Raw genomic sequence first — 24,975 nt, 5'->3', positions numbered from 1 at the left:
TTTCCTCCCTTCCCCTATGATCCTCTGTCTTGTTTCTCAAATTCTTCGTATCAGTGAGATCATATGATACTTGTCTTTCTCTGACTGACTTATTTCACTTAGCATAATACCCTCTAGTTCCATCCACGTCATTGCAAATGGCAAGATGTCTTTTTTTTTTTGATGGCTGCATAATATTCCATTGTATGCATATACCACATCTTCTTTATCCATTCCTCTGTTGGTGGACATCTTGGCTCTTTCCATAGTTTGGCTATTGTGGACATTGCTGCTATAAACATCGGGGTGCATGTGCCCCTTTGGATCACTACATTTGTATCTTTGAGGTAAATACCCAGTAGTGCAATTGCTGGGTCGTATGGTAGCTCTATTTTCAACCTTTTGAGGAACCTCCATACTGTTTTCCAGAGTGGCTGCACCAGTTTGCATTCCCACCAACAGTGTGGGAGGGTCCCCCTTTCTCTGCATCCTCACGAACATCTGTCATTTCCTGACTTGTTAATTTTAGTCATTCTGACTGGTGTGAGGTGATATGTCATTGAGGTTTGATTTGTATTTCCCTGATGCCGAGCGATGTTGAGCACTTTTTCATGTGTCTGTTGGCCATTTGGAAGTCTTCTTTGCAGAAATGTCTGTTCATGTCTTCTGACCATTTCTTGATTGGATTAGTTGTTCTTTGGGTGTTGAGTTTGATGAGTTCTTTATAGATTTTGGATACTAGCCCTTTATCTCATATGTCATTTGCAAATATCTTCTCTCATTCTGTCGGTTGTCTTTTGGTTTTGTTGACTGTTTCCTTTGCTGTGCAAAAGCTTTTTATCTTGTTGAAGTCCCAATAGTTCATTTTTGCCCTTGCTTCCCTTGCCTTTGGCGATGTTTCTAGGAAGAAGTTGCTGCAGCTGAGGTTGAAGAGGTTGCTGCCTGTGTTCTCCTCTAGGATTTTGATGGATTCCTGTCTCACATTGAGGTCTTTCATCCATTTTGAGTCTATTTTTGTGTGTGGTGTAAGGAAATGGTCCAGTTTCATTCTTCTGCATGTGGCTGTCCAATTTTCCCAACACCATTTGTTGAAGAGACTGTCTTTTTTCCATTGGGCATTCTTCCCTGCTTTGTCAAAGATTAGTTGACTGTAGAGTTGAGGGTCCATTTCTGGGATCTCTATTTTGTTCCATTGATCTATGTTGACTGAAGTCTTTAAATAGTAAAGTTATTTGTTTCAAAGTCTTTAAAAAAGTCATTTTAAGTTGCCCAATTTCTAGGTGTTATTGAAAGTAACTTTAAAAACATAGGATGAGATAGTGCTTGAATAAGAGGCAAAAATCAGTTTGCCTTACCTCAATTCATTTTGGTGGCACAATATTTTCTTAACTCCTCATTCATGGGGACACTGTTAGATTGAAACCAGTTTAAAAATTACACTCTGGCCTTCCTCACCACTTATGTTACTAATGAGGTCACAGCTGATCTTGTAGTAGGTGTGAGCAAGAGACTCACAAATGCCAATTTTAATTGGAAACTTCATTTTATTAACATATTCCCCAGTACACATTTGGCTCAAAACACTTCTTCACAATCTAAAAATTTTACATACTACTTTATAAGGGGAAGCACACACTTCCACTTTGGAAGACTGCTTTCACATGGTAGCTTTACTAATCAAATATGAAGAGTACTTTAAAAAACAACTGACATGTAACATTAGCACTTCATATTTTCCTACCCAGATTCCAATATCCATTTAAAGAAATCAATTCCACATAAGAGTGTTTCTTTTCCAACATGCCACTATCTCTATGTTGATTTAAAAGTTACAATGTTTTGGGGCACCTGGGGGACTCATTCGGTTAAGCATCTGCCTTTGGCTCAGGTCATGATCCCAGAGTCCTGGGATCCAGCCCCACATTGGGCTCCCTGCTCAGCAAAGAGTCTGCTTCTCCCTCTCCTGCTCCCCCTGCTTGTGCACTCTCTCTCTCTGTCAAATAAATAAATAAAATCCTAAAAAAATAAAAATAAAATTTACAATGTTTTATGGACACTGTGATGGGCAGAAAGACCTCCCAAGCTGTCCATGTCCCAATACCCCAAACCTACACGGCAAAAGGGACTTTGTGGATGTGATTAAGTTATAGCCCTTGTGATGGGGACACTATCCTGGATTATCAGCCATGGGTCCATTATAATCACAAGGGTCCTCATAAATGGGAGGCAGGAGAGTTAGAAGAGGTGTGACAGTGAAAGCAGAGGTTGGGTGATGTGGCCACACACCAAGGAATGTAGGCAGTTTCTAGAAGCCAGAAAAGGCAAGGGATGGTTTCTCCACGGGAGCTTCTACAAGAACACAGCTCTTATGACACCTTAATTTTAGCCCCATAAGACTCATTTCAAACTTTGGACCACTTGTACTATAAGATAATAAATTTGTGCTGTTTTAAGCCACTAAGTCTGTGGTAATTCAGTAAGCATCGGTTGTAAACTAATATACCACAAAACACACCTTTAGTGGGGTTAGCTTTTCTTCTCTATTTTATGACTCATTTTAGCTTCCATATTCCTCTTCTTTCTCACCTTCTTCACTCAATACCTATGGCCATTTGGAAAAAGATGTGTAATTATTTAAGATCTTGGTGTTCAAAGTGGAAGTGATGATTACTGAAAATAAATATTTCATCTGAAAGCATAGTAAAGTATATTTTCAAAATATCTGCAACCATTATTTTAATGAGGAAGAAGCCCTTACTTAGAAAAATTAAAGTACTCTCACATAATTGAAAGCTTTTTGCCTCAAAATGTGCAAGCATTTAAAATGTTTCTGCTCTGAGGGAAAAAAAAAAAAACCCTTATTACTTTGTGGTGTATTTTTATTGACACAGCTAGAGAGTAATGCCATATAGAAAAAAAAAGTGCTTTGGTGTACTGTTCTAGTTGGACATCTCTTAGCTGACACTATTAAACAGTAGAAATTAATGGGAAAAAATTATAACCTTCAAGTACTATAAGATTTTGAAGTGTCCTTTGGATTAAAGTTTAAATTTTCTCATGATGTCAAATGTATCTTTTCCAGGTTTGAATTTTTGGAAATTGGAAACCAGAAAATAAAATTAATCAGAATGTTCTTTCCTTTATCATACCAGATCAAGTAGATTATAATGGAATAAATTTTTTAAACCTTTTTCTATTTAAAGGATTAAAGCTTAATTTTCACTTTGGGTAGTATATATCTATCTAATATCTAGGTAAGCATGATAGAATAGAAAAAAACATGAAGTAGGAATCAGAACACTGAGTTTAAGCCCCAGATTAGTACATGACCTTGAAAAGCCACTTAATATCCCCTAATATCAGTCCACTTCTAGCGTTATTTGCCCTAGCTACCTTGCAGAAAATAGTGAGATATAGTAAGTTTTAAAAAATGCATTGCAGACTGTAAATTACTATTCAAATGAAAGAGATGACTCAAGAAGGACTCTGCAATATCCAATAGAATTGTAATACCTACGAGTAAAATGTCCCCAAAAGGAATTCTTCCATTTTCTCATTTGGAATTATATGCGTGTGTGTGTGTGTGTGTGTGTGTGTGGGGGTGGGTGGGTGGGTGTATGTGTGTGTGTGTGTTTATCCCAGGCTGCTTATCACTTGCTAACAAATTTCAAAAGACTTACACATCTTCACAATAACTATAGATACTGAATTTTATATACATTATTTAAGCCTATTTTTTCAAAGTTAAGAAGTAATAGAGATTTACTTATATGATTGTAGGCATCTAGAAATTAAAAAAAATGAGCAAAATTGTTCTAAGGCTCTAAAGATGTTGTTATGCTTTGAGTTAAGGTTCAGGTTGATCTTTTTAATATTGCAGCAAACTCACACATCATTAATCACTTCGAAGTGGCCCCAGGTCATGGTAAATGGATGGCCTAATAATCAGACGAGATGTTTGCTATTTCCAAATTATTGTCAATAAGTAGAGTGAGGAGGTGACAATTCAATAACTAATGATTATTAACTTAACTTTTTATTTTTCTAATGTTAATCAAGAACATAAGAAGTAGGAAGGTGAACCAGAGCATAACACATATAATTATAGACAAGCAGGAAGACAGTAATAATCATGATAAAAGATGTGTTTATTAAAAACAACTCACATCTATCATTATGTATGAGTTGCTCTGTAGCTAGAGGTATTGTTTCTGGTTGTCTTAACTGTGAGTACCTAACAAAAAAGGTGGGACTCAAGATATTTTCATTCTGTGGGAGCAAGAAAATGGTGGATATAGGGTTCATGAAAAGCAGGATGAGGATGGATGGGGATCGAGCAAAATGCACATGTGGAAATAGAAAAGAAAATGAAATACAGAAAAAGCAATCCACATGGAAAATGGGAGGGAAAAGGCAAGAGGTTGAGAGGAAAGAAGACGGGGCTCTATAGTCAATGCAACCTACTATAGCAGTGAGAGAGATTTTGAGGTCAAGGCTCTTAAAAATAACCAGTTATAGAGAATATCTAAGAATATTATCCTTTGACACCCACTGGAGAAAGTTACAGTATGGGACAGTCAGCGTGAAGCATGGTCCACATTCTTAGGAGCCTGATCGCCTGTTAGTGGAGGTGCTATAGAACAAGCTGGGGAAATATGGTAAAACACAATACAGTGAAAAACAAACATTAGCACTGGCCCCAGGAACCAACTGATCATCAATGTAAAAGGAAGGATTCTCATGAAATGGAGAGTCCAGGAGTCCTGGATTGGCTTGCATAAGCATGGGGTGAAGAAGAGGGAGACAGGGGCGCCTGGGTGGCTCAGTCGTTAAGCGTCTGCCTTCGGCTCAGGTCATGATCCCGGGGTCCTGGGATCGAGCCCCGCATCGGGCTCCCTGCTCGGCAGGAAGCCTGCTTCTCCCTCTCCCACTTCCCCTGCTTGTGTTCCCTCTGTCGCTGTGTCTCTCTCTGTCAAATAAATAAAATCTTTAAAAAAAAAAAAGAAGAGGGAGACAAAAGCGAATCCCAAGAGAGGGAAATGAAGACAATAAGCAACCACTTTGATGTTCTTAAGCTTCTGTTAGGACAGTGAGGTAAAGTGGAATTTGTGCACTTACTAAAGACAAAAGATAGGGCTTCAAGTTCCGGTTTTGGTCTTGGAGGACTACGGCTTGATGAGAAAAGCACTGGCTTTTCAGTACAAAACCTATGTTCAAATCCCAGCTCAATCATGAACTAGTTAAGTAAGATCTTATACACAAATTGTTGAAAGCCTAAGATTTTTATTATTTTTTTCATCTATAGAATGAGGATATTAATAGCCCCTATCTCCAGAATTAAATGAGAAAACCCATGAAAAAGTCATAGTATTTATGTTGATGCTAACGTTAGCTATACCACCATGAATAGTAACTACAGAATCTTAAGAACATCCCTGAAGCTCTGTCCATGTTAGTTGACCAATCTATAAAATGGGAGTTATATGGTAACAGACTGATGGTCTGGAGGGAGGCCTAAATGAGATCATTTATACACAGTAGGCTCACAGTAAGTAGTAGGTACTTTTATTTTAAAATGCACTGGTTTCAAAGTGAACCAAGTTTCATTTTGTTCAGGTGACAAAAATGTATTTAGGGGTGACTGGGGGGCTCAGTCGGTTAAGCATCCAACTCTTGGTTTCAACTCAGGTCATGATCTCAGGGCTGTGAGATGGAGCCCCATGTTGGGATCTGTGCTGGGCATGGAGTCTGCTTAAGATTCTCTCTCTCCCTCTCTCTCTGCCTCTTCCTCCTTCTCCCCTCCCCCTGTTCACTCTCTCTCTCCCTCTCTCTAAAATAAAAATGTATTTAGAATGCCTGATTTATTTTTCAGTGTATATACTTGATGTATTTCATATTAAGAGGAAGGAACCCCATCGGTTGAGATAGTGACATTTATATTTTTCTTGGGAAGAGCACTAAGGACAAATAGCTTCTGAAAGTCATTAGACCACCAAAATTCTGTTGTCTGTCCAATTAGCTTTAAGCCTGCTTCTCATTTTCAAAACTCCACCCACCTCTTTTTAGCTATTATCATGTCTTCTGCTAATAAAAGGACATAGTGGTTACCTCTTGGAAAGAGAGAGTTCTGGTTATACCAAGGGTTTCAAAATGTGTTCTCTGACATAAGAGAAGGAAGAGACCTGTAAATTTATTTTTTAAAATACTGCCTGATTTCCAATAGCCCTGGTTTCCTTCACATTGCCATTGTTCTCTCTTTTGCTATATATAGCGCCTAGCACCGTGCTGGGTGCATAGAAGCCATGAAGTGAATCGTTATTCAGTTGGGTGCTTAGAAGCCTAAGAGAGAGTTTTCCTCATAATATTTGCTGTATAGTTGTATTCAAAGACTCATATCAGCCATGTTTTTGTAAACAGAGATTTAGAGTAGGTGCTTAACTGAAAGCTACATTATTATAATTGATTCCAAATTTTTAAAAAATGCACACACACACACATCTAAAACAGCTATAATTAGAGCAAAATGCAACCCCGTCTTCTTATTGGGGATCCATATTGCTGTCATTATAAATGTCACTTTTCAGCACCATGTCTCTTACCAAACAGAACTCATTTTGAAATGCCAGTTTTTTTGTGAAAAACTTTATCCGTTTGTCCAAATGGTATTTGGACAAGAGAAGAGGTTTTTTTCTTTGGGTTCATTTTCAGGTTGTTAGCCTAACCTAAAATAGAGCTTCTTTAAAAGTCTGCCCAAACGTTTACTTAAAACAGAGAAGGGACAGCTGAGTGTTGAGTGGTAGTGTTACATTGAGTGAAGACACGACTGTAAATAACTCTGCAGTTTGGAAATGAATGATGCTTTTGACAGAGACGATTATGTCGTATTGACAACATTGATGTCAAACGTGGAGTGAAAATATGAGATTGACTATCAGCAGTTCCCACCAGTGATCACTTGAAATAGCTTCTCTGAGATAAAGAAACAGTAACAAATGCCTTCCTCCCGTTCCCTCTACTTACACTCTTTCCTTCCCTCAAAGCTAGCTTAGTCCGGTTCCACTATGGGGGAAAGGGGTCTAGTGTTCACACTTCATCAAAGGACGATCAAATACTCTTAGCTGTTTCTTTTTAAGTTAATCGTTTCCAGGGCATCATTAGTTACTTTCCCCTCTCCCCCCAAAAGGGAAGCCACAATACCTAAGAAAAAATGTCAAGCCCTGAACTTCTATAAAAGTAATTGCCATTTCCAAGTCAGACCTGACATATCTAAAATAAGGTCTTTGTAATGAAAACCTCACATGGGGTTCTTCACAGCCTTCAAAGTCATTGTTTCCGTAACGGCTAAATACTGGCTTACATTTCTGGGTGGAGAATATTCTGCACGGTAAGTTTTCCAGCTTGGAAAAACGTCATATACTGGAGAGTCTTGATGAGTAAATAATTTTTTCCATGTCTATCTCTCCATTCCATTCATTTGTTGTATCATGGAGGCTCTTTGTGTTTTTATTGAATAGAAATTATGCTCTTTAACATGCTCTAAAAACGTTTGCATTCTTTAATATTCATATTTAAACATGTAAAATAATTTTCATATTTAGTAAAGCTAGGATACAGTGTAAGAGTTAACAGGGCACATTTACGTTCTACAGTCAGACAAATAACATTATATATGTCAGAGCTCTGAGCCAATAAATCTGGACTTGGTCAGAAGAATTTAGGGAGGAATTTCTGAGGGCATAGAATGTCTGTGAGGAAAATGTTTGGCCCCTCATTCTCAGAAGTTACAATAGGATATTTATCTTGGCATGGAGCAGTGTTACACGCCCTTGTGTTAATCCTGTCATTGTAGCTTCTCATGCAGCCGCGAGGCAATGATGCGGGTCATCCATGGAAGGCACACTTCTTACAATAGGTATGACCTTTCTGTTCAGGGTGGGGAGATGGATGGGTGACTTTTTTGGTTCGTTTTGAAAAACAAATGGTGTGAGCTTTCTGTAAAAGGATATGTGACTTTCACATGGTAAAAAAGTATCCAGTATCTGAGGCTAGAACAGAATTCTTTAAAGCAAGTACCCGTCTGTGAAATATGTGTCCGTTTTGGAAGGCTTAAAACTTAGTAAGGGATTTATGAGTTCACTGTCAAAATCACTGACATAGAGATAGTCTCTTTATAGAGTGAAAAATAAAGCCCGTCAAAGAGGAGAAACCTAAGAACACATTTTACTTAAATAAAACAAAATAATTAATTAGTTAAATGACAATAGTTGATACTCTATTTCATTAAAAAGAATGCCCTGAAATGTTATTTAATAATTCACCTTTGCCACCGGGTTCTATAAATACAAACATGTATTTTTTGTTTTGTTTTGTTTTCTGTTTTTTTTTTTTACTACAACGTCTTAATCTCTTCATGGTAGGAGACTGATGGGGTGAAGAAGACAGCTTTTGATGTAAAAGATTACCTAAAGGCTATCTTCTTATAGAACCAGTGTATTTATTTTCATTTCTTAAGTAGTACATGTTAACTAGGTTTTGTATTAGCCACTAGGAAATAACAGGTGTTTTTGCCCTAGACCTGTCTCATTATACAGAAATATGGGAGACCATTCATTCCTGTGGACTTGCTCATTTTACCTCCGCTGCCTGGGTCTCAACTCCCTTCCCTGCAAGATGATAGAACTGAACTAACTCGCATGTACAGTCCTTCTGGTTCTAAAATGGCATCAATTTATGATCCGTCATGAGAGAACTAATTCGGTATATATTCTCATATGAATGTTTTTCTGTTCTGAGCTGAATTTTTCATTATTTTATTCTTTTGCCTAATTTCCTGTTTTGAGAGAGCTAATAAAGCTCCCCTCTTTACCAACAATTGCCTCTCTGGAATTTGTCTCCATTGTGTTTAGACAGTCTTGTTCATGTTCACAAAGTACGAGAAAATTTTATGTGCACCTCTTATGTTGGCATTTTCTTTCAACATCTTCATTGCGCTCTAGTAGGTCAGAGTGATGAGATAATTTGTATTTGTTCAGGTTTAGAAAAATGGGTGTATTAAAAGCCCTTGGCTGGTATTTCTCTCTCCCCCGTCCTCTGTTCTTTCAACAATATTAAAGAACACCCACAAGGGGTCCAGGCTGTGCTTGAATAGACATTACTAAGTGGCAAATAGGAGTTTTTGCCCTTATGCTTACTATCTAGTGGGGATACAAATAAATTTATAATTACAGTAGGAATGAAAGGGAGAAGATACAGAAAAAGTAAGCGTCCTGGTAGAAATGGTTTATATTATGGAATTGAGAAATACCTGTTTTATAAGGTGGCCTTAAGTGGACTCTTGGTGAGAGAGTAGGAGTTGGCCTGGCAGATGGTTCAGAGGGAACGCGTTGTTCTCAGAGGTAACAGCATGCGCCAGGACTCTGAAGCAGAGAATAGTTGGTGCCTTCAAGTTGGCTAGTGTAGAATAACAGGAGATGAGGTTAGAGTAAATCATACGGGAATTTTGTATTTAAGAGTAGGGTGACCAGGGGCGCCTGGGTGGCTCAGTCGTTAAGCGTCTGCCTTCGGCTCAGGTCATGATCCCACGGTCCTGGGATCGAGCCCCGCATCAGGCTCCCTGCTCAGCGGGAAGCCTGCTTCTCCCTCTCCCACTCCCCCTGCTTGTGTTCCCTCTCTCGCTGTCTCTCTCTCTGTCAAATAAATAAACAAAATCTTTAAAAAAAAAAAAAGAGTAGGGTGACCATATAAGTTATCGTCCAAAATGAGATACTTTGAAGAATGAAAGTGGATCCTGCTGATAATTAAGCAAGGACAACAGGCAGAGAACAGGACGTGTCCCCAGAAAACTGGTACAAATTGTTACCACTTCAAGAGAATAGAAAGACAATTAAATCCTTTAGGCAGAGGAGTATAGAATCTGATGTCTGCTTTTGAAAGATCATCCTTGTTATTGTGTACAAAGTGGATTGGAAGACAGAAATGGAAGCAGACTCTTGCAATTGTCTAGATGAGGAACGAGATGATAAAGAGTGGACAAATTTTAGATATAAGTTGGCAGTACAATTGGTAGAACTTGGTATTGGATTGGATATAGGAAGGGAGAAGATGGTGGTTGTCAAATGACTCAGGTTCTATTGCATATAACAGGGTGAATGGAAGTGCCATTTATTAAGCTAAGATACAATTAAAGAAGCAGATTTGGGGCAGGAATGGGGAAAGTTCAAGGGATTATTTGGGAGAGCCTTAATATGAGATGCCTGATGAATCTCCAAATTGAGAAGTCATGGAATAGCGATGACTACTTGGAATAGCGATCTATGTGGTGGATAAAAATATATTGGTTGTAAACATTTTGGGTGCCACATACAGCATGAGAATGTCTGGGATTATTGGGAAGGAGTAGGAAATTGATGAGAAAAGACAGCCCAGGACTGAGCTCTGAGGACCACAAAAATTAAACAATAGGTAAAGAAGGAAGGAACAGCAGTCTTTTGGACAATTAAGGGGAAGTGTGCTGTATACTCCTCAGGAGGCCTCAGAGAAATTAATATCTTTACCCCTCTGGCCTACCACATGGACCCTGATAACACAATTCTATTGCTTTTCTTACTCTACTGCCCACTTGGATCACCTTTCACATCAACTACTTGCACACCAGTCCTCACCTTGGGCTCTGCTTTGGGTGTGAGAAGGGAGAACCAAAGGAATAGAAATATGACCAGGAGAGTATATGACTGAAGAAGCAAAAAGGCTATGTCGGGAGGGAAGGGATGGGAAAGGATTTGAACGTTGCTGAAAGGTTGAGTAATGCAAGAACTGGTCTGATCATAGAAATCGGTGGTGATCTGAGAAGGAGCTGGGATTATGGAGGTGTAAGCAAGATTGCCTTGGGGAGAGTGCGGTTGAACTTGGGTCTGAAGGGAAGCTGAGAAATTAGATACTAATTGGGGATGTGGAATCAAGGGAATTTGATTTGTTTTGATTCTCATTGTTTTTTTAGAATGTGAGAACTATTAGAGAGTATGTGAATGCTGATGAAAATGATCCCTTAGAGAGACATGGAAGAAATAGGAAAGGGGATAGTTACCTGAGACACAGAACAGATAGAATTCTTAAAGAAAGGTTGGCTCCTCCTTCATAGTAAGAGGGGAGACGATTGGATGACTGCAGATGTAGATCTGGTAATGAGAAGGTAACGTGGAATGTATTATGTGGTTTCTGTGTCCTCAGGGAGCTTTGAAGCAGGTGATGTGCCGAGAACTAAAGAGATTTGGACAGTAGGAGGGACATGGACAAGGTGTTGAATAGTTGCTGTGGTGGTGAGGGGGAGGTCACTCTGATCTCTCAGTGTTGAATGAGTATTTGAGGCTGGTGACCATTAATGAATCATGATCACAGTTTCTCTGTGGTAAGATTTTTGCCCAGCAGTGTTTAGCTCTGTAGATGCTGGCCCAGAGGAAATGCATCGCTGGATTCATCAGTAAGGTTTGCAAACTGGATATGATGGAAGGAGAAAGAGCCCAGGGAATCCGAGGGTGCTTACAAAAGAGTCATTATAAAGAAGGGCTCTGGAACGAGGGCTATTGAAGGAGGGAAGTGAATTCCTGAGGGGGTTGGTCGATAGAAATGAAGCAATAAGGATAAAGGATTGCAGTTCTCTGTGAGGTCAAAGAATGGTCGCAGTGGGAATGCTCTAGAAGAATGCAGGTGTGATAAGAAACGGGGATCTTTGAAAGAATGATTCTGCTTGTGGTATGCTTTTTGGTGATGAGTTCTGTTAGGTATTACAATTCTCGAAATTCCTACAAATTCTGTTCTGTGCTGTGATAGGGCCACACAGGAATGATGTACATTTTATTTTATTTATCTTAGATAAATCACCTTTACCTTTTCCTTATTTGTCAAAGGCACTCACTCCTTTGAACTGGGCTTGGATGATCACATTGTCTGTTCCCGGAAGGCATCATGAATCTGATGTGGTTTTCTACGATTCTGGGAGCCATACCTGTCTCCTTCTGCTTTACCGTGAGACTTCAGGAATAGACCAAGTTGAGGAAATCGTGATACTGAAAACAAATGTCATTATTTCCTCAAAGGAGTTTATGATGTTCAATTCTAGTAATATGCCAACTCTCATCTTATGTTCTCTATATGCCAAACTATTGACATGTATGTAACTATGTTATTTTTTCTTCTTTTCTGGGCATGTTTGCTGGAAATGGCTTCCCTCTGTTGTCTCATATTCCTCTTTCAAACATGGTTCAGACATTGTCTTTTGTGCGAAATCCAACTTGACTATTCCTGAGCTTCTTCTCAGTCTTGTTAGTCATTCATCCTCTGTGCTGAAATGGAATTTTATACTTTATTTTCTGTCTTACTTTATTATAATAATTTATTTACGTGACTATCTCTTTACTTGACTGTGAGGGTTTTTTTTTGTTTTTTGTTTTTTTTTGAAGGCAGGGAACATGTTTATTCATCTCTGTTTTCTGAATGCCTCGCCTAATTCCTGGCATATTTTAGGTGTTAAGCAAATATTTGTTAAAAAAAATTAAGAAATGAACTGATGAATTCCATTTACCTTTTTATAAAGCATGCAGCCATCACTAACAACCATCGTGATGTGAAATGGCACACAGAGTCATAAGCTTGTTTGCTGACTCTTACATTGTTGACTGTCAGAAGAAAAGTGTCACCAAACACATTTTCATAATGAAGCAAATCTATAATCTGGCATTTATCACTCCTGTGCTGCTATGGACTGAGTGTGGTTTAGGAGGTGGGGAGAAGGGGGAGACGATGCAGTTCTTCCCAATTTATGAGAGGGCAGAGGAGCAGAGATTAAAATGCAGAATGGCAATCAGATTAAAAGGGTTGATGAGATCCTAAATACATCCCTCAGGCCACAGGGGAGCCCGAGGGAGCAATCTTGGGAGGACTACAGGCCATGGAGGGAGGGAAAAACTAGGCTTCCCACCACTACAATAACAAGAGATAAAATGAAACCTACTTATCTGATTTTAGAATTTTATTTGGACATAGAAACCTTCAAATTATTTATTTATACATAGTGATATCAAGCTCCATCTACTTCCACTCCAAAGGGAACTCTTAAATAATCAAATAAAATGTTGAGGTTTCCTGCCTGAGTTACTCAAAGAGGAAGAAGAAAAAAGATACAATAGGTTTTTGAGACACTCTTTTTCTAATAACATATTCTTAAATGTGTATCAAGAATTATTCCTTGTTTTATTTTATTCAACAGAAAGAAGCCTCACTTTTTACTAAGTCCATTTCTATGCATCAAATCTGTGTATTTTTAATTTTATGCAAGCCTAAATACAAATACTTCCTTTTATCTTTATGTTGTAGACAATGAGACATTGGCTAAATGAGAAAATCCCTCAAATAGGTCAATTTTCACTCAAAAGTGGGGTTTAAATGTTTATATATTCTAATTTACAATAAAAACTCATTTTAAATTATTTTAACCACTTATGTTTAGCATACATCTTAGATACTTAAGTAACATGCTTTTAATGATGCCAATCTTCCAGTCACACCAGCTTTATTTTGACTTTAAAAAGGTATTTCCTTTTTAACAGAGTAGCTTAAACTATTAAATCTGTTACCAGTTTCAGAAGAATGATAGGGTAAATGATAGATATTTTTCTACAGGGGGAAATTGAGGGAGACAATTTGAGTTATCAGAGGCCATGGCCAAAACTTGGGAAGTATATAACTAAATTTGGGTTTACAAGACACAAAGGCAAATTAATGATACAAATAGATTTGGATGCCCTGGTGCCCGGACAAGTAGAGTTTTATTTATGGGTGTGTCTTTGCTTCTTTCTTCTTTTTTAGAGATTCTAGGTTCAGAGATGAAGGAGAGGGGGCATCTGTGTGGCTTCAGAATATTTAAGAATGATGTCCGATTTAAAGAAGGAATAAGGTAAGAAATAATAAAAGAGAACGACAAAAAGAATCACAAGTTAGGATGATAGGGAGGAAGCAAAGAACGAAGGACAGTGTGAGAGAGATCTATATACATGGTTGGGATTTTAGGGTTCCAATGTTCATATCCAAACCCCAGCCCAGTTCCTGCTCAAACAGGCCCATTTTCAACAAAAGGCAAAATGTCTCCTGATGACAGTCAAATAAACAAGTACGTAAACCTGCTTAATTTGGAGTGTCAAAGAATAATGACAAGAATGGCAATACCCACCTACATAGGCCAAGGATTAAAAGTTAGGGAAGATGAGAGCCGACATGAACAATCGCCAGATATTCCAAGTTGAGAGGCAGAAAGTAAACCTCAGATTTGGGTTTATGCATTGGAAGAGAAGAAAAGGTGAAAACAAAAACGCGTTGAATAGTCTCTCCTGATTCTCATATTTCTAAGCAGGTCAACTTCCTAAATATCAAGTTGTTGCTTCCAGATGGTTGATTTTCTACATTTATTCGGAAATTCCTGTCTTTTTTGGATTGACACCCATTACATTATACTGTGTTCAGTGTTTCCTCACGGATGTTTTCTACCAATCGCCAGGGCACTTGTCTGCATTCACTGAAGAAAGAAGCACTGCTGAATATTTTCCCACAGCAATTCCATTCACCGTCCTAGAGGTTTTCCTCATTCATGTGGAAGACACGTCAACACCTTTCCTTAACCTCTTCAACCCCGATGATCTTCATCTTTCCTCCTCTTCTGTCACCAGTTCAGGGCTCAGAACTGCTATTCAACCAGCACCCAGCACTGGATGCGAAACACTTTCTGCCCAGATGCTCCCACCCCTCTGCCAGTCCCTCTATGGGGGGGTGGGGGTGGGGGAGTGGAGTTACAGTCCCTGGTAAACTCCCCTGTCCCTTATTACTCCAAATTCTGACCTCTCTCCTCTCGTGACTAACCTGCCTCCCAGTGTAGCCACTTCACTTTCACCAGAGAGCCCCCCTATTTTGGGGAGAAACTCAGTGTTCTCTGACAGGAATGCACTCATCTCCAGTTTCTGGATTTTTGACCACTTCTTAGTGTCCTTCCTTTCAGAGCTGAGGGAAGAAGTTTCCCTCCTTGGTCCAAGGCCAAAACCCACCTGTTGTTTGTTTGTTTGTTTTGTTTTGTTTTGTCTATTTCATCCTTCCCATTACCTCTCAGTCTCTCCTCCAACAATGATTCTGACTTTCTTTCTCTGCACTGGATTGCTTCTCTAAGCTTGAAAATGTGCTCATGCTCATCCCATTTAAAAAGAGAAAGCCCAGCGCTTCTCCACCTTTTGACTCTTCTTGCTACCACCTAGTTTGTCCTTTCACACAATCATTTTGGTTATTCACCCAGCTCCCATTCCCTCTGCAGCCTCGTAAGTCATTGAAGCCATTCTAATTAAGGTCACCATTGTTTTCCCATTTGTCAAATACAGTGGATTTTTTTTTTTTACTTTTATTTTACCTGTCTGAAGTGTGTGACATTGTTGATAACTTCCTCTACCTTACACCCTTGGCCTACAATATCTTCTACTTTCTTTCTGTGTGACCACTCCTCAGCTTCATCCAGTTCATCTATCAACTGAAGCATTCATATTCCCCTGGATTCTCTTAGTCCTTGTTTCTTCAAATGTTTCCTGATGACCTTATCTGTAACAAAGTTTTAATAATCACCTGGATGATATTTTCATCTGTCTATGGAATATCTCCAGCTGGCTAATGATAATGGCATTAAAAATAACACTAGCTATTAATGTTACTGGCATTTGTTAATCATTTTCAGGCACTGTACAAAAGTCTTTTATTATATTAACTGATTTACATATCAAAATCCCTGAACTTTTCCCCCACTTTTACATCTGAGAGGTAAAGCAATTTGCCATGTCACACAGAAGTTAAGAGGCAGAGGGCTTTAAATCCAGCTTATCTGACCCCAAAGCCCACACTAAACCTGACATATGCAAAATTTAACTCATATTCCCCAAATTATTCATCTCCTATATAAGCTGTTTCGAAAAACATAATCATCGTCAGCAGAGCCCCAAACAGAAAACATGAAGTCATGTTAGATTCCTTCCTTTTCCAAGCAGTAAGCCACTATGTCCTGTTAAACTTTTATACTTCTTCCTTATAGTCTCATCTAATGGTACTCAGTTCAGTGTCTCATTATTTCTCTCCTGCCCCACTCAAAAAGCTTCCCAATTGGATTATGCCCCTCCTTCTAGGCTTGGTCTTCCAATTTATTCTCTAGGAACTATTTATCTTCTTACATCATATATCTGATTATATCACTGTTCTGATAAATCCCTAATGACTCCCCATATCCTGGAAGCCATGTTTCTCACAGTGAGTTTTATGTATCGTCTTCCATCAGAAAGTAGATCCTCAGAAAAAAAAAAGAAAGAAAGAAAAAAGAAAACAGATGCTGAGGAACCACACCAGGATTTCTAAATTAGAACTGATTGCGGGTCCTAGACCTGTATTTTTAAAGATTTATTTATTTATTTTAGAGAGGCATGTGGGTGGAAGAGAGTGGGCAGAGGGAGAGGTAGAATCAAGCAGACTGCCTGCTGAGCATGGAGCCCCATGGCGGGGGGCTCGATCCCAGGACCCTGAGATCATAACCTGAGCTGAAATGAAGAGTTGGATTCTCAACTGACTGAGCCACCCAGGAGTCCCTCAACTCTGTATTTTTTTTTTTTTTAAGATTTTATTTATTTATTTGAGAGAGAGAGGGAGAGAGAGCACACAAGCAGGGAGGGGCAGAGATAGAGGGAGAAACAGACCCCCGCTGAGCAGGGAGTCTGATGCGGGACTCATCCCAGGACCCTGTGATCATGACCTGAGCCGAAGGCAGACACTTAACCTACTGAGCCACCCAGTTGCCCCCTAGACTGTATTTTTAACAAGCTCCCCATGTGATTCTTTGTCACACTAAAATTTCAGAGTGTCTGGTCTCCAGATCAGGTGCAAACACTTCAGAATTGCCAATAAATACCATCTGATGCTAGCTTCTCTTCTTTTTTTCTCTCAGTTCTTTCCATTCCTCCATCTACTCTCTGCACCAGACTTGTTACGTGCTCCCTCTCATGCCAAGCTTTCGTAAATGTTGGTGACTTCATATGTGTTTTGTCTTCTACCTGAAGGTCCTTTTCCCTGTATGTCCGGCAATTCATATGAATGTGTGTGTTGCATACCTTGAGTCCTCATTAGACTGAAAGTTTCTCCCAGGACACTGCAAGCTGTATAGTTATAGGAATTTGGGGTCTTGAAATCTCCATTTAAAAAATAACATTCCAAGTTCAGCTTGTGTGAGAAACCAAGGTATGGCTGAGAACAATGGAATTAATGTGCACTTGGTATGTACTCAGTATGTAGGTACTTGGATCTTTTAGCAATTTCTCTTTGGTTCATGACTGATTGTTTGGTTTGTGATTAAGCTTTCTTAAGGGAAATTTCATGTCTGTAGGCTTATGTACAAATGAGCGCACCAATGGAAGTGGAATTTTAAAAAAAAGCTATTTTGATCACCAACCAAAAGCTCTAATTAGAGAAATATTAGGAGTAATTTAATTGAAATCTCTATATAGACGTCTCATACCCCTGGGAATACGAATAATCCAGGGGATGGAGGGATGTGGGTAATCATGTTTATGCTCTTGATATTGAACTCAGCTTCACTCGTCACAGTTTGCCTGTAAATGTGTGATCCTCTCTTTACAGATGAGAAGATTGTGGTCAGACATGCCAAGAGACTTGGAAGAGTCACCTAGTAAATAGGAGACAAATCTGGAATTTGAATGCAGGTATGTTTGTCCTTCTGTTAGACCTGTGTTGTCTTATGTTGGAGTACATGAATGGAAATGTTCTGTGTGGTTTTTCCAATAAAAGACTGTTTTCTTCACATAAATTAGTTTGTTTCTCCAAGTTTTAGAAAATGACATTAAGGATATTTTTTTTTCGAAGCTTTCCTAGTGGATCTTTAGGCCTTCAACCAGCACGGGGGAGTCCTCAATTGCCCACGACTTAGTGAGGGCGCCATTTGCTGCTATTATGGATTTGCCAGATTGGTCACCCGACTGGGGGTAACATGGGGAAAAAGAACACTGAGGGCTAAAAGCAAGGATTTCCCTACACCCTTCTTTCCCCTCCCTTCTCAGCACTCTCTCCCTTCCCAAACCTCATCTTCAGGAAACTGGGACAGCTGGTTATCCATCTCATTTTCCTCACAGTTGCGTGCTGACTCTGTCACCAAGCTGTGCATTTGCTAGAACAGTTGATTTTCTTTATAAGACTGATGAGGAAGAGAAAGCAAAAGTCTTATGCATTGTTTCTCTTAAGGTTCATCATGGGGGTGTGTGTGTGTGTGTGTGTGTGTGTGTGTGTCCCTAAGTGAGGGGAAGCTATTAGGAGAGAGCCAGATCTCTTTAATGAGCCTAGAGGTAATGCAAAATTCATGTGTTTTCACCTGCAGCTGGGTAAAGCCTGGTGCACAAACAGAAAGGGGGAAGGCAGGAAGGGTTGGTTATTTATGATTTTGCTGAAGCAGGTACCCTGGCTGCTACTGGGCATCCTGACCCACTTGTTCATTTTTTAGGAAGAAGTGGATACTTTCAATGGGAGAAACTCAAGCATCAGATTTGCTCCTTGGAGCATTAATAAAAGGGCTCAGTTAGCTTCATCTCATTATTTTACTATGAGTATTGACTTTGGCCTAGAGTCATGTATAGATAAAATGGTGCAAGGGCTTGTCCTAAGTGATTACTCAGAATTACAAATCATTTCACGTGTAACTGAATACCGCAGTCTAGCTGGCTCCCTGCCCCTTGCTTCTCCCCCTCCCCTTTCTCTAATAGGAGAGCAAATCCAGCTTTGTCTGAAGAGGCAATTAATCTTATTCACTGAAAGCTGAATTTTAATTCACCAGCATGTGGAGGACATATCTGCCTATCACACAGAATTAGTTTAACAGAGAATTTAGAGGAAAAAAAAAATATTGGAGGTCTTGGCATTCTTGAGCAGGCAAAATATCTTGTAGGTACATTCCTTCATTAGCCATCTACATGCTATGGATAAGCTTTTTGTACTAATAACTCTATTAGGGTAAACTGGGTTTATTGTGTATTTGAAAATGGCCGATTACATTTTATTTTATGTAAAACAAAACCAGACCAAGAAACCCCGCAAGATAGGTGTGTTTGGGGAGGAAAATGAACCTAGGTGAGAAAGAGAAATTCTAGTTTTCTAGAGATTCTCAAAGGCTATTATTTTTAAGGGCACGGTTTAGAGATGATCAGAAAAATAAAGGGACACGTAAAAATCTGAGAAAGCCTACATTCATCCAAATCAAACCCTATGGGGGAGTAAATGGGAAGGTTCAAAGTGGCAGGATTGCCCATGCTACAAGGGAGATGCTCGTGCGAAATCTGTTTGGCAAATACTGGGTGTTTCTAGTGTGTCCGTGTTATATTTTAGCAATTTTTTTTTTCCCTGAGCAAGACCTCAGTGTTTGGTCTGAGGTTTGTTTCACATGTAGACAAAGTGTGCATGTGCGCACACGCGCGGGTGTGTACGTGTGTGTTTTAAACTTCCTGAAACGGTTTCTTAATTCAAGTTACTTAATTTGGACCAGAATAGGACTTAACACATGCCCACGCTTAGTTAGATATCAAATTGCCGTAAGGTCAGAAAACACATGGGCTCTGGCTTGTACTTCTATTTAACACAGCACTGTTCAGAGGCTACCTGGTGGTACAGGCAGATATCAAAACATGTGACTGTCTCCTCCCCAGTGGAAGAGGGGATGTAATAAAGTACAAATGCTCTTATATGACAAATAATAATTAGTATAGCATAAATCTTAAGGGTTTGCTCTAAGGGAATTAAAAAGATGCCATTGTGGGTTTTTTTTGGGGGGGGGTTGTTTTTTGTTTGTTCGTTTGTTTTTTGCTTTTTTGTATCTTTCTCTCCACTCATGATGGTCTCATGCCCCTGGAATTAACCTTCATGATTCCTTCCTTTGCTTCTTCCAGAAGTGCACGATTGAATACTTGCAAATGAGTTAAGGACTTAGGAAACAATGGAACTTTTTTTTTCAAAACTAGTCCTAGTGCTCCAGAAGGTTTTTTGTTTGTTTGTTTGTTCTACTGTCAGTGGGTCTGGAGTGGGAGTGGACCGAGGGCAAGGAATCTACCAGATTAAGTGTGCCTAATGGTCACCAACTGTCACAGTGTAACTGTTCAAGCACAGGGCTGGGAAGTCACAAAGCTTTATTGCCTTGTCAAACCATTCGCGGTGCTGAAATTGGCAATTACTTTTAAAGGAAACAATTTAAAAATTCAAGGTTTTTTACATTATTCCCAGAAAATACTGCTTTATGTAGTGTCAGTGCCGTAAAGATGGATTTTTGGAATCCCTTGTGTAAACTTTGCGTTATCTATATAATGTTTAGAATTTAAATTACACAGATTTGGAATTTGGATATGTGAACGCCCAGGAGCACATGTTTGAAAATAATCACTTGCAAATGTTCCAAGACTTAAATGATGCACTGAATGCACAGCGGTGTTAGGGTTCATCCATTATTTATTTACTTAATTTTTTGTAAGCTCTGCTGCTATATAAGGTGCTTAAGCTTATTTTGAGAGGAGAGGTGGTCTTTTGCCTTTCTTCTGATGCCTTTATGGTGAGATTTTCAGTGCTGTCAACTATTCGACCTGAAAAAAAAAGGGGGGGGGTGGAGATAAAATGAAGAGGCATCCCTTTCAATATTTCTTGTTGCTCCTCAAAGTGTACGAAAATGTTCTCTTTCCATTCCTTGCAGACATGACATTAAACCCACACACTTAAGGGAGTTTTTGGGTGATCTTCAACTTGCCCCCTCATTTCGGCTTGGTGGGGCTCATCAGTATTGTCCTTTCCAGCATGAAGGTGAAGAAGCCCTCCATCAGCAGCTCCTTTGGGACAGAGGGCTTATTTCTCCTGTCTTTTTCAAAAGATGGGAGTTCTGCTCAGAATTCTTAATGAGATCCCAAATAAGTAGTTACATTTCCATGCAGAATTCCTTCCAAGCCTCTAATTCTCTATCTGGGTTGTTCTGAACATTCCCAAAATCTGTCTATTGGTAGTCTGTTTGTTGAGGCAAAATTGGGGTTTTAATGAATATAAAATAAGTTAACAGCCTTCAGGACTAACAAAGTTCCATGTACAACCTTATGAAGCAGGTTCTATTATACCTATTTACAGATGGGAAACAGCTCTATTAGTTATGTGTCCTATATTTTGCTCAAAGTAGAGGGGATAAAATTTGAACAAAGACCTTTTGACTCTAGATCCCCTTCTTTAAACTATCTTGCCTTCTTATAAGCTGCAGAAAATAAATTTCAATGTTTTCATAAAGTGACCAAAATGGAAAGCAGGGAGAGAACTGAAGTCAATAGAGGAATTTCTTTCCATATCTTAAAACGGCTAGATCGCATCCCTGTTGTAGCCGTGAGTGGAGATTTTCAGATGATTCCCCGAGCCTCTTGACAAGAAACCCTAGGAGTGTAAGGGCCTCAGATAAGGATCAGCCTTCTCTAGTACATGGATTGCTGGGTTTATGGGTGCAGACTGGGAGTATTTGTTAAATTCATTTTGAAGACTGTTAGGGTGTTTTGGGTTGTTAATTCATCAGAAAACAAATATCCCAAACAGTATGGGGCTTTTAAAAATTGTCATGTATATGGTAAGGCTGAACGTGGGGGATCTCAGGGTTGGGTAATCCAGCAGGTCAACCACATCACAAGATCCAGATTCTATTCTTCCTCTGCCATCCTCAGCATGACAACTATTACTCCTCTGTGTCTCAAGATGGCTGCCCCTCTCCAAGCATCACACCTCTAAACACTAACACCAGGGGCAGAAAACGTAGCTGCCTATATCTTGTGTGTTTTTGTTAAAGAACTCTTTCCCGGAAGTGCCTCTACAATATTTCCCCTCCTTTACCATATATTGCCATTTACAATGCAGTTGCCTATCTACCCTAAGACCAATCACTGGTAAAGAGAATGGGATGCTTCCCTCTGATTAATGTAGGTACAGTTGTAACGATTTCCTAGAGTCTTCTCATCTGAGGGGCCCCAGAACAAATCCGATTTCTGCCATCAGAGTATCCATAGGGGAAATCAGCTCCACTGGGTGTCCCAGACACCCCCAGTGCTGCAAAGGGGGAAGAAATGAAGCACGCGGGAGTCAGGAGAAGCTCCTTCCTCTTCTAGTGTCCCTCCAGCACCCTCTACTAACAAAGATGAACCTCGAGCCAGCTGGCAAGGAGGGAATGTTCCAGTATCATAAGCAGGCAATGAAGGGTAGCTTCGGAGCTGAGAGGCAATAAATTGGTAACTGGCACAGTTGGTTTGGCTGTCAAATGCTAATTCTTTAATAAGGGCCTCTGAGATGCTGATAACATGAACACCCAAGGAGGCTTTATGAAAAAATTTAACACACAAAATATTTAGCTGGAGAACTTCTTTCAGAAGTTCTATTGCGGGTTCTGAGAGCGATAGCTCTTTTTTTTTTTTTTTTTTAACTCCTAGCAATAGATTAGACATCCCTATGTCTTTTATTTATATGTAAATATATATAATAGACGCATAAAATTTCCAGGTATATGTACATATAGATGTATTATGTCTGTAATCTTTTAAAAGAAGATGAGAAAAAGAACATGGAGGAATTATTTTCTGTAGGAAAGGGAGTAACTTTATATCGGAGTCCAAATAATAGTTCCCCAAATCTTCGTGGTTGAAAAACAGGTTGGAGAGAAGAAAAGACAGAAGGAGTATCAATGTGTTCTGGATATTTCATTTGACACTCTAATATCCTAAGGTGTGTCCTAACTCCTTTCCCCCCTTGTAGTGCGTCTGGGGAGAGAGGACAAGTGGGCAGTATGCTAAGGTTGACCATCAAGCTCTTCTTCCATTGTTGCATCAAATATTTACCAAATGCCTCCATGTGCTATGCACTGTGTTCGGTGCTGGAGTGAGGAAACAAGCAGAGGGAAAAGGAAGGTGAATAAAACTCTAAATGAACTTCAGGGCCTTAGTCCTGGACAAAACAGGCTCTGTCAAGATCCGTGAACTGTAATGCACTAATATATAATTTTTTTTTCAGGAGATCCAGGTGGAACTAGTAGATGGGAGGGGTTCATGTCCTCTGTTATTGTTCTATGTTGTCTGTTGCAATTCCCATAACTGGGCGCTCGTAGGGAGGGGCTTCCCAGTGGAAAAGACCCCTGATCTTTATTTTCTGCCCTTTCTTAAAAGATCTTCAAGCCATAAAAGGACTGTAGAGACAGCTCTCTTTTTAGGTGAATCTGATTGTCATCAGTCCTCCAGTTCCTTAAAGCTGATGGAAACCCTGCCTTCTACCACAAGAAGGCAACTCCTGCAAGATCATCGAAGCACAACCATGTTTCTAGTGGAAAGAAGGCTTAGCTTTAAGAACATTTATATGTAAAAAAGCTTCTGACTTACTGTTAGATCTAATAAAGCGATTGTTTATCCCATCCATTCTCTGAACCATTTTTAAATAAAAGTACTCAAATTTATATATCCAAATGGCTTTCCAATAAAATGTGCCATAGGCCCTGAAGACAACTTTACAGAAGTTTCAGGGTTTTAGCAGTATCTGTATTTGTTGGAATAAGTAAAGCCACCTAAAGTGACTATTTTGAATGCTCCCCTATACAATTACTCAAAAAGTGATTGACTTAATTTACACTTCAGGGGGATACTGCCTATAAAACAGATTCCCTTTCCCTCTATATCAGTACCTGGTTAATGATCCAGCTGACAGTGGTTAGAATAAAACTTGTTGGATGCCCAGCCTTTAAGAAAATGAAATATGGAGAAATGGGAATTCTACTGTGCTATCATGGGCAGTATCTAGAAATCAAAAGGAGAGGGTGGAGGGGGAGTGGGAGAAGAATAAGATGAAGAGTGGAGGAGATGAAGATAAGCAGAAGCAGAAAAAAATATTTTCTGAAATTCCAATGGGTTATTTTGACAGTTACAAGGATAATGACTGGAAAAGAATTCTGGATAGTTGTATGAAGAGCTAGCACATGGAGAGATAACACCTTTGAGAATTGTTGGCAACAGAATTTTAAACGATGTTATACTTATTGTGAAATTGTATTGCTTCTACTTCATGGAATATATATGTCTTTGGGGAGCCTGGTTAACATAGTTTGGTTGATTATTATGTTGTTTTAATATCCTGTGGTGAAAGCAATCTGGCAAACTAGCCACATTACAGGACGGATCCTAAGGAAATTTACCAAAAGAAAGCAAGCTGCTCTCAACTCTGTTTGTACTTGGTGGCCCAGTTGAGAACATGATTGGAAACACTGCAAGAGCTTACACTGTGATAATCTGTCAAAATACACTGAACATTCAACTGTAGGATGCTCAGTACTTGTTGTTACCAATTTATAAATACCATGTATGGAACTCTGATTGCCATTTTAGATATGCTGGATGCAAAGGTTAATAAGGTATGAACCCTTCCCAGGAGCCTAGAATTTGGCATGCCAAATAAACATTAGGCTACTGTAAGAGGAAATAAAATGCAAAAGCTATGCTTCTATGGCTATTAAAGAGTCACTGGGTCTTGGAAATTATTTTTCTATTAACCTAATAATTTAGTATGGCATGTGACTTACTACTAGGACTTAGTAGTTCGACCTTATAGAATTTCTTGAGTTCTTTGGCATTGGTTTGAAATAGTTTGAGATTGGGCAGCGCTAAGTTGAGAGTGAATATGGGGCAGGGGGATACAAAAGAAATTCTTGTTAGCAATTCTATTTGACAAATTTTTTGAGGCTTACACATTATGTATCAGTAGTGGATCAGAGGGTAGTCATCCTAGCCCAGGGAATCACGGAGAGTTGGCGAGAGATACCTTGCAGGGCTCTGGGAGGAAGGTGTATGGCACAGGTGGTTGGAGTTCGATCACGGGGATAAAGATTCTCACTAACAA

General features: G+C 39.3%; 1 long non-coding RNA gene across 1 annotated transcript in view; it reads left to right on the top strand.

Annotated features, from left to right (window-relative positions):
• Positions 1-13,837: 13,837 nt before the first annotated feature.
• LOC129046529 (uncharacterized) overlaps positions 13,838-24,975 on the top strand; it is a 115,069-nt gene continuing 103,931 nt past the window's right edge. The window contains exons 1-2 of the long non-coding RNA XR_008508074.2: positions 13,838-13,927; positions 17,677-17,759. This is a non-coding gene — a long non-coding RNA (uncharacterized LOC129046529). The remainder of the gene's footprint in view (positions 13,928-17,676; positions 17,760-24,975) is intronic.

Source organism: Mirounga angustirostris, unplaced genomic scaffold (genome assembly GCF_029215605.1).
Source record: "Mirounga angustirostris isolate CCGP_5_RB_7025 unplaced genomic scaffold, mMirAng1.0.hap1 SCAF_9, whole genome shotgun sequence".
Taxonomy (NCBI): domain Eukaryota; kingdom Metazoa; phylum Chordata; class Mammalia; order Carnivora; family Phocidae; genus Mirounga; species Mirounga angustirostris.
This window is presented reverse-complemented; position numbering and strand designations above follow the sequence as displayed.